At 49.2% G+C, this 9,274-nt stretch overlaps 1 non-coding gene across 1 annotated transcript; it reads left to right on the top strand.

Moving 5' to 3' along the window:
* Nucleotides 1-2,954: 2,954 nt before the first annotated feature.
* Nucleotides 2,955-3,027, top strand: TRNAF-GAA (transfer RNA phenylalanine (anticodon GAA)). The gene has a single exon. It is a non-coding gene; the product is annotated as a tRNA-Phe (tRNA).
* Nucleotides 3,028-9,274: the final 6,247 nt, after the last annotated feature.

The raw sequence follows: 9,274 nt of genomic DNA, 5'->3' as shown, positions 1-9,274 counted from the left end.
GAATAAACAAGGTTTGCGCAGCCATTCCCTGTGTGGAAGTGTCTTTATTACCCCTTTCCATTGGTTAGGTTTTTTTCACATCCTTCCTGGGATGGGGACACCAAAACAAAGCAGACAGTGTTCAAGATGCGAATGAAACAGGAGTTTTTGCGGGGGGAGTGAGGACAGGTGAGAGAGGACAACAGGGAACTTTGAGTATGGGGTTCCCACATCCTACAGACCCCCTGGTGCAAAGGACACACAAGTGACCTGAGGAAACCACCAGAAGGAAATCAAAGTTGAAGTACAAGGCTACCTATTAGAAAGTTTCTGGCATAGGGGGGCAAAGTGGGGACAGGGATGGAAACAGGGACAGTCTCACTGAGGGAAATAAGCGTCATGGGGACAGGGTATTTTTCCAGCAGGAGATCATGGTGGCTATCTTTCACGACAGTGGATAGGCTGTCAAAGCAGTTTTCCCAAATCTCTGCATTTGCACAGTGCAACACTGAGCTGGACATGTGTGTGGTAGGGAGAGGTGTCCATGGCTCCAACTCAAAAAAGCAGCCTCTGCTAAAAGCAGCAATTTTGACCTGCCCACAAGGCAGCTAGAGCAGTCATCCCAACTTCACTCCTCTTTCCACTTCACTCCCCTTAGCAGAGCTGCCTACGGAGCTCCAGCCCCTAGGTCTGAAATCAGCCCGAAGGACAGGTTTAATTTCTTTCTCTTCAATGAAGGAAAGCCTAAGCTTCCAACTTCTTCTATCTGACATGTTAAATTGGCAACACAAGTCTTCCTTCTGACGACCTTGCTCATAGGCTTTTAGTTGTAATGTTTTACCATCTGAATAAGCCAACTTCCCAGCAAGTCAGCTCCTCAAATTTCTAATTTAACTGCAATGTAGCACTTCCTTCAAGGCTGGTTCTTTATCAGATGCTTCACTTCATCGTTTCCACCAGCACTGCTAGCATTTGCAAGGTGGTAACATAGCTCATCTTTCAGTAGGAATTTTGTACCCAGCTGAAGCTTGAGTATTTCCAGCAAGGCAGAGTGGGTTGTCAAATACTACAGTTCCCATGTTGGGATCATTTCTTCCTGTCTGAGGAAAGCTGGTGAGAAACAGAACTGCTTTGGTTTCTGCAAGTCACTTTCATTGACAAGGAGAAAGCTGGTGAAGCAAAAATGGGACAGCTGGAAGGGCAGAGCTAAGTCATGGGTGAGCCAGGCTTCCACACAAGCTGATCTGGCAGGTCTCCCTTTCCTAGGGAGAAACCTGCAGATGGCTCCTTGTCACCCATTCACTTACAGCCAACAGGGCATGGATGATGTAGGTTCTATGGAGTGACAGCTTAGTCCAAGCTCTGAGAAAATCTGCTTGGAGGGGTGTTACCATTGGAAATGTGGCTGTAAGAATTATTCTTATCTAGTGCATTTAGCCACCAGAGCCATTCTCATTCAACAATCTTTGATAATTGTTCACCTTATTGGTCTTTGATAGTTGACGTTTGGGCCAGGTGCTTAAACATAGGTTTAAGCATTGGTGATAGATCCAGAGACAGATGCTGAACGACCAGGTGGAGATGTTCCTTCCAGCTTATTGAATATGGCCCAAGGGGAATGGACTGCAGCCATACCCATGTGATCTCCTGTGGAGCATCTCCCTGTGCCATTTTCAGAAACAGAGAACTGGACTAGATGGACCGTTAATCTGACCTAGGAGGGCACATTTTATGTTCCTAGGTGCCTGGTGCCTTTTAGGAGCCCCAAGAGTGTTCGAGCCATCGTCAAAGGCCTGAAAAATGTGAGATGGTCATGAAGAAAGTCTACAGTCCTCTGGAGTAGGAGGGGACAGCTGGGATAGCCTAAGGTATCACAAATAGTACCGAATGCGTGTATTTAAGCAACCTGAACGGAGTTCTTGTGTTGGGAATGTATTTGAGATGAAAGGCATGGTTCAATCGCCTGCAGGACAATAGACAGGTCAAACTCCACCCAAATCCCAAAGGCTTTAGGGTTTTTCCATCTCTGGGTTTTCCAACTCTCAAAGTGCTACAGTTTCCTGTAGGGGCACTACTCCTGCATAGCAGACTAAGAAGGGAGTCTGGGACAGTAGTGAACTCAGGGGAAACAACTGCAATGTCAAAAAGAAAATCACAGAATAGTGTCTCTGCTGGATTCTCCCAGCTCCTAGCAATCTGTAGATTAAAGACTTCTCAAACTGAGGAAGAAGAAAGGTTTTAGGGCAACGTGTGTGTAACACTTTCTGATGAAACTCACTGTCTGCATTTCTCTCATTGTTTCTGAAACCTTTTGTAGTTCAGCACAACGTCCCGTGGAACACCTGGAAAGTAGGTCTGGAGCACAAGTCTTATGAGGAGCGGCTGAGGGAACTGGGGGTGTTCAGTCTGGAGAAAAGGAGGCTGAGGGGAGACCTCATCGCTCTCTACAACTCCCTGAAAGGAGGTTGTAGCGAGGTGGGGGTCGGTCTCTTCTCCCAAGTAACAAGCGATAGGACGAGAGGAAATGGCCTCAAGTTGCGCCAGGGGATGTTTAGATTGGACGTGAGGAACAATTTCTTTACTGAAAGAGTGGTTAAACATTGGAAGAGGCTGCCCAGGGAAGTGGTGGAGTCCCCATCCCTGGAGGTATTTAAAAGACGTGTAGATGAGGCGCTTAGGGACATGGTTTAGTGGGCATGGTGGTGTTGGGTTGACGGTTGGACTCGATGATCTTAGAGGTCTCTTCCAACGTTAATGATACTATGATTCTATGATTCTAGGAGAAAGCGCAGGGCAATCTCATCAATGTATATAAGTATCTGAAGGGAGGGTGTAAAGAAGATGGAGCCAGGTTTTTCTCAGTGGTGTCCAGTGACAGGACAAGAGCCAAGTGTCCACCGAGGCAGTAGGAACAGTAAAGGTTTGAAAGATAATTATGTTCCAACAGGTTTTGTGAAAATTAGTGCCACAGCAGGGCTGAAGTAGCTCAGCTGGGAGAGCGTTAGACTGAAGATCTAAAGGTCCCTGGTTCAAGCCCGGGCTTCAGCAGTGTTTTCCTGTAGTTTTTTTGTGCCCAGTGCTGGGCTCTCCAGTACAAGAGAGATATGGAGCTACTGAAGAGAGCCCAGCAAAGGGCCGTGAAGATGATGAAGGGACTGGAGCATCTCTCCTATGAGGAAAGGCTGAGAGAGTTGTTCAGCCTGGAGAAGAAAAGTATCAGGGGGTATCCTATCAATGTATATGAATACCTGAAGGGAGGGTGCAAAGAGGATGGAGCTAGGCTCTTTTCAGTGGTCCCCAGTGACAGAACAAGAGGCAATGGGCACAAAATGCAACACAGGAGGTTCCCTCTGAACACCAAGAAATATTTTTTACTGTGCGAGTGGCTGAGCACTGGCACAGGTTGCCCAGAGAGATTGTAGAGTCTTCATCCTTGCGGATATTCAAAAGCTGCCTGCACGTGGTCCTGGGCAACTGGCTGTAGGTGGCCCTGCTTGAGCAGGGGGTTGGACCAGATGACCTCCAGAGGTCCCTTCCAACCTCAACCATTCTGAGTCTATGAAACAGGGACATAGTTTTACAATTCAAGGGCTTCAGCAAAAATAGTGATATAAAGGGGTTTTTTTTGGTTTTTTGTTCCCTCAACTGCCTGTTCCTAGTCCTATGTCATGGAGTGCCCCATAAAGAGGTAGTAATGTTGACCCACTGGTGTATGGGGCCATGCAGGAAATCAAAACTGTGATTTGGGAAAAGGAAAAATACCCTGTCAAAAAGAGTTAAGTTTAGTCTGAATCATAACTGACTTTGAAGCAATTCCTCTCCCTAAAATTTGTCTTTTTCCAGGCTGAAGAGTTCCAGTGTGTCTACCTGTTGCTCACAGGGAAACAGCTCCAGATCTCTGACGAAGCTTTCTACCCTTTCCTGAACCTTGTCTACTCTTACCCTGACCTTTATAAAATGATAGTATCCAATGTGCGGGCACCCCAGAGAGTTCTGCAACTGAGTAACCGTGTTTTGTGTTTTGTTCTCCATCCTTTTCTGACTAATTCCTGATCTGTGGAGTCCTTCAGGCAACCAGCAGAGACAAGACCTGAATTGCCAGTTGTCCAAAAAAAAGAAGTGACAAGCAATGAACCTTTGACTATTGATTTCTCAAAGATCAACCCCAATACTCATCCGGTCTCTCCTCCGTAATAGGGCATAATAATATGCCCTATTAATAGGCGTATATAGGAATAATCCTCTTCTTCCTCCCTTTCATTCTGGTGGTGCTCTTTAATCTCTGGATGTAACCCTATCAGATCCTGCAGCACTTCCAGGAGATTACTTCCCTGATCAGGATGTAAATAATGACTTGTGTGTAAGTCAATGACATCATGACCTGCTTAAGCCTTGAAGAGATACCATGGGTCCTGCTGGGCAAACACCTCTACCAACAGCCACCACCCACTAGCAGGTAAGGCCAGAACATGCACTGCCCTCCTGCATAGCTCAGGAAATCTAACAGCCACTCACCCATCACCGCCCTTTGCAGACCTGATGTACTCAGTCAGGATCCTCCGGCTCAAGGATGCGCCAAGTAGAAAATGCCTTCCCTTTGACCCTTTACTCCTACTGTCTATGTCTGCATCTAAATTCGGAATGAGCTTCCTGGTCCCCAAACTGGATGAGAGTAGTTCAGAACCCCCTGTGTGGTCCACGTGCAGGATTAAACCATATGGGTCGGGGCAAACCCCGGTATCACTACAGGCTGGGGCATGAAGGGATTGAGAGCAGCCCTGCCGAGAAGGACTTGGGGGTACTGGTGGATGAAAAGCTGGACATGAGCCAGCAATGTGCGCTCGCAGCCCAGAAGGCCAGTCGTATCTTGGGCTGCATCCAAAGAAGCGTGGCTTCTTTTTTTTTTGAGGGGATCAAGTGCACCCTCAGTAAGTTTGCAGATGACACCAAGTTGGGTGGGAGTGTTGATCTGCTCGAGGGTAGGAAGGCTCTGCAGAGGGACCTGGACAGGCTGGATCGATGGGCCCAGGTCAACTGTATGAGATTCAACAAGGCCAAGTGCCAGGTCCTGCACTTTGGCCACAACAACCCCCTGCAGCGCTACAGGCTTGGGGAAGAGTGGCTGGAAAGATGCCTGGCGGAAAAGGACCTGGGAGTGTTGGTCAACAGCCGGCTGAACATGATCCAGCAGTGTGCCCAGGCGGCCAAGAAGGCCAATGGCCTCCTGGCCTGTATCAGAAATAGTGTGGCCAGCAGGAGTAGGGCAGTGATCGTGCCCCTGTACTCGGCACTGGTGAGGCCGCACAGGCTCGAATCCTGTGTTCAGTTTTGGGCCCCTCACTACAAGAAGGACGTTGAGGTGCTGGAGCGTGTCCAGAGAAGGGCAACAAGGCTGGTGAGGGGTCTGGAGCACAAGTCTTCTGAGGAGCGGCTGAGGGAACTGGGGTTGTTTAGCCTGGAGAAGAGGAGGCTGAGGGGAGACCTCATCGCTCTCTACAACTCCCTGAAAGGAGGTTGTAGCGAGGTGGGTGTTGGTCTCTTCTCCCAAGTAACAAGCGATAGGACGAGAGGAAATGGCCTCAAGTTGCGCCAGGGGAGGTTTAGATTGGACGTGAGGAAAAATGTCTTTACTGAAAGAGTGGTGAAACATTGGAAGAGGCTGCCCAGGGAAGTGGTGGAGTCCCCATCCCTGGAGGTATTTAAAAGACGAGTAGATGAGGCACTTAGGGACATGGTTTAGTGAGCATGGTTGGGTTGACGGTTGGACTCGATGATCTTAGAGGTCTCTTCCAACCTTAATGATTCTATGATTCTATGTGGCTAGCAGGTTGAGGGAGGGGATTCTGCCCCTCTGCTCTGCTCTGGTGAGACCCCCCCTGGAGCACTGTTTCCAGCTCTGGAGACCTCAGCACAGGAAAGACATAGACCTGTTGGAGCCGGTCCAGAAGAGGGCCACAGAAATGATCAGGGGGATGGAACACTTCTCCTATGAAGAAAGGCTGAGAGAGTTGGGGTTGTTCAGCCTAGAGAAGAGAAGGCTTTGGGAGAACTTACTGCAGCCTATCAGTACTTCAAGGGGGCTTATACAAAAGATGGCAGCAAACTTTTTAGCAGGGCCTGTTGGGACAGGACAAGGGGTAATGGCTTTAAACTAAAGGGGGATAGATATAGACTAGATAGAAGGAAGAAATTTTTTGTGCTGAGTGTGGTGAAGCACTGGCCCAGGTTGCCCAGAGAGGTGGTGGATGCCCCATCCCTGGAAACATTCCAGGTCAGGTTGGACGGGGCTCTGAGCACCCTGATCTAATTGAAGATGTCCCTGCCCACGGCAGGGGGGTTGGACTAGATGACCTTCAAAGATCCCTTCCAACCCAAACTATTCTATGATTCTATGATTCTATATGTCTGGGCCCTGATTTTGTTATGAAAACAGACTTCAGGCAGTTCTGTATGTAAATCCCAGGCATTGTCTTCAGGTTTAAGAACAGCTTACACACTGTGGCTATGCTGAACTGCTCTGACCTCATCTACCACACTGGAGAAATATGGCCTTGGGCCCTGAGGGCAGGAGCAAATCAGATACCAGATGCACAGATCGTGAGTCAGAGAGCAGTGGGATGGCACAGGCTTAGCGTTCAAGCAGTCCTGCTAAACAGTATTTTGACCTGGTGCTAGACTCATGGTTTAACAAGTGTGCTGGAAATCTAAATAAGGCCAGTGCTTGGGCTTGAGCACTGCCAAGTGCTCCTGCACACTACCTAAATGTACTAACTCGTGCTCTCCCAGACAATGTCCAGACACAGTTCAGGGCATAGCAGGGGGCAGGAACCATTCCCAAGAGGTGGTTTGGACATAATGAATCTATTTCTGCTGAGGCAGTGGGAGGGGAAGAGGTTTTAGCACCATGACAGATGTGCCCTACTGAATGGCCTTAGTTCCATCGAGCAGGACAGACAAGTTGTATTTGGTTTTGGCACTATAACTCTCCCTGCAGAGGACTTGGTGTTTCCTATCACCTCTCTCCTTGGTGGGCCACCAGCAGCCTTATCTCAGGCAGTCTAGAAGGGCCTGCCACAATGAAGATAAGCACTTGGAGTAGAGCTTTATTATGGGTTGCTGAACAGATAAACTACAGCCAGCTGAGGAAATCCCCTGAACTTAAAACAGTTAAAAGGTAGGAGAGATTATTAGGGATGGAAGAGATTTTGGGGATGGGTATCATGTACATTTGCCCTGTTCTTACTCCTTCCTGGGTATCTGTTCATGGACAGTACTGGAGGACGCGTGGTCTAAGCCGGCACTGTTGTTCACATGGAGGTGCTAGTGACTGCTGGGCTTGCTCGCCTCTAACATGGCTGCAGTTCAGCACAAGGAGGTAGCTGCAATCAAATTGCTTTGCAGACTGATCCACAGCTGTGGGAAGGCAAAGGAAAGGCTCCCACTGATGCTAGCAGTCAGGCCCTCATGTTCACGCTGCAGGACATGAAGAAATCCCCAGAGACCATAGTGCAGTGATGCCAGCAGTGATGAGAGCAGTCCCCTCCTGGCTGAAACAGCTTCATCTCAAGCCTCAGTGCCAAAAGTTGCCAAGGTTCCCTGTGTTCGGCTCAAAGAAGGGTTAAAAGCGGCCCCGTGCTCCGTGGTGCTTGCTCACCGGGAGGCGGCGAGGGAAGGTGCAAGATGAATAACGGTGGTGGGTGGCAGGCAGCGTGGGGGCGGCTGCCCTGCCAGCACCTTCACCCAGCCCACACATATGCAGCTCCCTCCTCTCACCCACCGTTCATGTTCCTTCGGCACTGGGGCCCCCACATTGATCAATCAGCGCATGTCAGACCCCGATAATCACCTCTTCCCCAGCCCCTGCACAGCGCTGCTCCAGCCCGCAGCTCTCCCCCACAAAGGCTCACAGCTCTGCCGGTGCCCTTCAGTTCTGATTTTTTGCTTTTTCTAGTGATTTCTGCCTCTTTCTCTTAATGCCTTCAGTCCTGATTTGCTACTGTCCTTCTCCCCCATCCTCTTGACACTTCTCTCCACTTTTCCCACTGAGAGCGGTGGCATGGATCGGTCTGCACGCATCCACCCCGACCGCACAGCACCAGAGCTGTATCTCACTGCTGCTGGGATGCAGGAGCCTGCACTGAAAGATCAGCCAGCTAAGTAAATGGGAAATCCTCAGCAGGAGCTTAAAACCCTTTCCTCCAGAGGGGAGGGAAAAAAAAAAAGCTAAACAGGAAAAAAAACCCTGCAAAGCATGTGGTGACTGTAGGAGCATGACTGGCTCTGTTAGTATGCCTGGGAGAGTTCCCACTGAAACTACCGAATGCAGATCACACCAGGGGTTACTGCATACGCAGTGCCTGCTCGGTTGTGTTTTATGGGGTCTGACAGAAGACCCCAGACCTCTGATTTGCAGTCACTGTGAATCACACCTGCAGCGTCAGTATAGCTGCCCTGATGAAAAAGATCATGGGGTGAGGCATGCATGGTGCCAGCATTGCCTTCCCTATTTTGCTGCTTGGTTTTGTGATAGTTTGCATTCCCATGGAGTGCTTCTGCTACTGCTTTGTTTTTATGTTCTTGTAGGACCTACTGTAATATATGGGCTAATTGGACTGCATGTCTGCTTTGTCCCTTGCTCTGCCAATGGCTAGCTTGAGGAGAGGGCAATTCTTTTATTCATGCCTTAGTTTCACCCATCAGAAAGTTGGGCAAAGTACTCCAGAGTCACTTTGGAAAGCGCTCTGAGACCTGACAGAACGAGCTAGCTGTGACGGAGATAGAGGCAGACAACACACACAGACAATAAAAGACATTGCCAGCCTTGAAGATTAATTTTCTAAATTACATGGCAGCTACAAGATGAGGAAAAGAAAGGATTATTATTTCCATGCCATGGGAGCAATAATCCTGCGATTACTGCTCCAGGCATAAAGACATTAAGGCTTGGTTTGTGCTGCAGTGCAGAGCTCGTGGAAGTGTAGCAGCACTGTGCCATGAACAGACAGCTTGTCTGCGGTCGTAAAGGTAACACACGCTTTTGTGCAACTGTGTAGAGTCCAGACTGTGACGAAGAGCACTTATGCTCGCATTAAGGGATGCATCCCGCAGTCCCTGCAGCAGTGGGGTCGCAGGAGCTGCTGTCCAGACCCTCTGGCAGCAGATTAGTTCTGCGCGTGTTCAGCCCTGCCCTTTCTCAGCCCATCTGAGCCGGTGAGGTTGGCATCTAACGTCTTGGCAGCTGAAATCTGAATCATGCTCTGAGGCACCAGCTCTCCCCATTGACTTTAGAAGGAGC

This window comes from Aptenodytes patagonicus, chromosome 2 (genome assembly GCF_965638725.1).
Source record: "Aptenodytes patagonicus chromosome 2, bAptPat1.pri.cur, whole genome shotgun sequence".
Lineage (NCBI taxonomy): Eukaryota > Metazoa > Chordata > Aves > Sphenisciformes > Spheniscidae > Aptenodytes > Aptenodytes patagonicus.
The sequence above is the reverse complement of the archived record's forward strand: the minus strand, read 5'-3'. Positions and strand labels throughout refer to the sequence as shown.